We start from the raw sequence: 3,764 nt of genomic DNA, 5'->3' as shown, positions 1-3,764 counted from the left end.
ACCAATAATGACCCAGGAAATTGACTATGTCATAAGAAAAAAGGCCCTGACCCAGATGACTTTCCAGCAGAATTCTACAAAACATACAAGGAGGAACTGATACCAATCCTATTGAAAGTATTCCAGGCAATTGAGAAAGATGGAACTCGCCAAATCTTTTTACAAAGCTAACATCACATTGTTACCCAAACCAGGTAAAGATCCAACAGAGAAAGAGAGCTACAGGCCAATATTCTTGATGAACATAGGTGCTAAGTTTCTCAACAAGATCCTAGCAAACTGGATTCAACAAGACATCTCAAAATCATCCACCATGACCAAGTAGGTTTCATCCCTGGGATACAGGGCTGATTCAACATTTGTAAGACCATAAACATAATTAAATACATCAACAGATGTAAAAGCAAAAACCACACGATTATATCATTAGACATGGAAAAAGTTTTTGATAAAATCCAGCACCCTTCTTGATAGAAACCCTCAAACATCTAGGCATAGACAGAACCTCAAAATAGTAAGAGCCACCTATGGAAAACCCATAGCCAGCATACTGCTAAACAGACAGAAATTAGAACCATTTCCCCTGAAAACTGGAACAAGACTAGGATACCCACTCTCACCCCTCCTGTTCAACATAGTATTGGAAGTCCTAGCTAAAGCAATCAGACAAGAGGAGATCAGGATATGCAAATAGGAAAAGAGGAAGACAAGTTACTCCTCTTTGCAAGCACCATGATGCTCTATCTTGAAAACCCAAAGGAGTCTGCCAAACACCTCCTTGCACTGACAAAGGACTGTGGCAAAGTCTCAGGGTATAAAATAAACATGTAAAAGACAGTTGCATTTCTATACACAACAAACAGAAACCCAAATAAAAAGCACAACTCCATTCACAATAGCCAAAAAAAAAAAAAAAAGAAAGAAAAGAATACCTTGGTATTTTCCTAGCCAGAGACATGAAAGACCTTTACAATTAAAACTACAAAACACTGCTCAAATAAATAAAAAATAACACAAACAAATGGGAAAATATTCCATGCTTATAGATTGGAAGAATCAACATTGTTAAGATGTCCATCCTGCTCAAGGCAGTCTACAGATTTAACGCAATATCCATTAAATTGCCAGCAGCATTCTTCTCAGACCTGGAAACAACAATACAGGAATTTATATGGAAACATAAAAGGTCATGAATTGCCAAAACAATCCTCAGCAAAAAAACCCAACCAACCAACCAACCAAACAACAACAACAAAAACAAAGCAAGAGATATCACTCTCCCAGACTTTAAACTTTATTATAAATCTACAATAATCAAAATAGCCTGGTATTAGTACAAGAACAGGCATATAGACCAATGGAACAGGATAGATTCCAGAAGGAAAATCTCAATTTCTCAACCAACTTATCTTCGAGAATGCCTCCACCACCAACCACTGGAGAGAGAACCTACTCAGTAAATGGTGCTGGGAAAACTGGCTGACTACATGCAGAAGATTAAAACAAGACCCCACCTATTACCATACACAAATATCAACTCTAAATGGATTAAAGACCCAACCATAACACCTCAAACTATAAGAACCTTAGAAAATGCAGGAGACTCCCTTATGGAACTTGGAACTGACAACCAATTCCTGATTAAAACCCCAAATGCCCTGCCATAAGAGATAAGAAAGACAACTGGGATCTCAACAAACTGACAAGCTTCTGCAAAGCCAAAGAAACCATCCAGAGAGCAGGAAGACAGCCCACAGACGGGGAAAAAATGTTTGCCAACTGTATGTCTGACAAAGGCCTAACATCTAGGATCTACAAGGGACTCAAACATGCCAAAAAGAAAAAGAAAATCCATTACAAAGTGGGCAAAATATATGAATAGACACTTCTCAAAAGAAGACATACTCTTTTAACTTATCACATTTTGACCTGGTGCCACCCAAAAATGTATGGTCTCCTGCTTCAGGAGAAATCTCATGCCACACAGCAATTTTTCTAGGAGTTCTTTGCCAACTTTCTCTTCCACCTCCTCCTATATCCTTAGATATCCTTTTATGTCAATCACTGCCCTAACTTTTGAATCTTTATCCCTTCCTCTAATGGTTCTTTCTCTCCTCTGCACAACAATATGCTCAAATCTTTCATTATTTAAGCAATAGTCCCTCAACCTTGCCTCTTCCCCACCCCATCTGTTGTCCTTTCACTCCTTTTCTTCCTAACCAAGCTTTGTGAAAGACTAGTCTATATTCATCTTCTTCAATCACTCTTCCCATTCTCACTCCCTTAACACCCTGCAATTTGGTTCTGTTTCTGGAGTAGAGCCCCTCCCATCCCTGTTTGGACTTCTGTCATAAAATTTATCACCCTACTGTAATCACCACTAGACCTGAGCACATCAAAAAGTAGGTCTATGTGGTCCCAGAGCCTAGCACAGTGCTTGATTGATAGGAGGTGCTCAATAAACGAATTATGTCACGACACTTACTGAACACCTACTAGGAACCAAGCACTGTATCGGCTTTGTTAGAATCCACAGCACTTGGACCTTAATTCATTACAAAACCTATATTCAAGAACGCTTTTCTCAAAGAAACGATCTCCCCTTCGTGAATGTCAAGTCAGCACATTTAGTAATTCCACACAATCCCTGCCCTATGCTGTGCCTTACTCATAATAATCTTTCAACATTTGTTGAATGAACACTTGCTAGATCTCAACAGACACAAAATGATTCACTGTGAATAACTGCTGTTGAAAATGGCTGAAGAGTGGCTTGTTCTGATATCTGGTTCCTTATGGAGGGCTTTTCAGGCTTTCAGAACAATTCTCTAGAAATACATTTATTTTCAACTCTATCCTAACATTGCTGACAGTTTGGGAAGGTTGTTTAGAACCCCTTCCTTTCCTTTATCTTCAACTTTTCTTCCATCTTTCCAGGCTTCTTCTCCATCTATAAACAGGCACAAAAATCTCTCCTAGTCACAAATAAATACCTAAATTAGAAACCATCCCTTGACCCCAAGGTCCAACTTTACCTCTTACTTTTGCAAAAGTAGTCTATACGTACTAGCTCCATTTCCTTCTTCCCACTGGCTCCCAAACCAAGTGGTCATCAAGGACAGGATATGGGTTAGAATAGTGAGGGAAAGTTTTCAAGTAAGGGTACAGGATACAGGGAAATTTTTGATTAAAGTATAGGAAATGGAAACGTATGGGGGTATGAGCTTTTGTGTTTTGTTTTTTAATCTGTCTTATACATTTTATTTTTTTAAGCAGGTGACACATGCATATGATACACGGTTCAAAGAGTACAAAGTAAAAGTAAGAGTTCTTCTCACCCCTACCCTCTTTGGAGGCAATCACTGTTAAAAGTTTATTTTGCATCCTGCCAGAGCTCATCAATGCTTTTACACTGTGGTAAAAGATAATAGGACGTACCATGAGCAGAGAAAACGAACAAGCACAAGGAAGGCTTTGAAGAATTAGGGACTATCATCTTCACTCCAATATACTCTTCCTCTTAAGTCTACACCTTCATTAATAGATTTTCCATCCTCCCAAACTGCACAGGCTCAGAACCTCTGACCATTGGCTCAGTGGTCTGCAGTTTGGTCTGTCACAACCCTTGTTTCATCATACTTTGGCACAACCCTGTGAAGTATGCAGAGTCCCAATGGCCATTTGCATATTACAATTAAGATAACTAAAAATGCCGGGCTTGGTGGCTCAGCCTGTAATCCCGCACCTTTGGGAGGCTGAGGTGA

This window comes from Carlito syrichta, unplaced genomic scaffold (assembly GCF_000164805.1).
Source record: "Carlito syrichta isolate Samal-C Ts95f unplaced genomic scaffold, Tarsius_syrichta-2.0.1 Scaffold288704, whole genome shotgun sequence".
Taxonomy (NCBI): Eukaryota; Metazoa; Chordata; class Mammalia; order Primates; family Tarsiidae; genus Carlito; species Carlito syrichta.
This window is presented reverse-complemented; position numbering follows the sequence as displayed.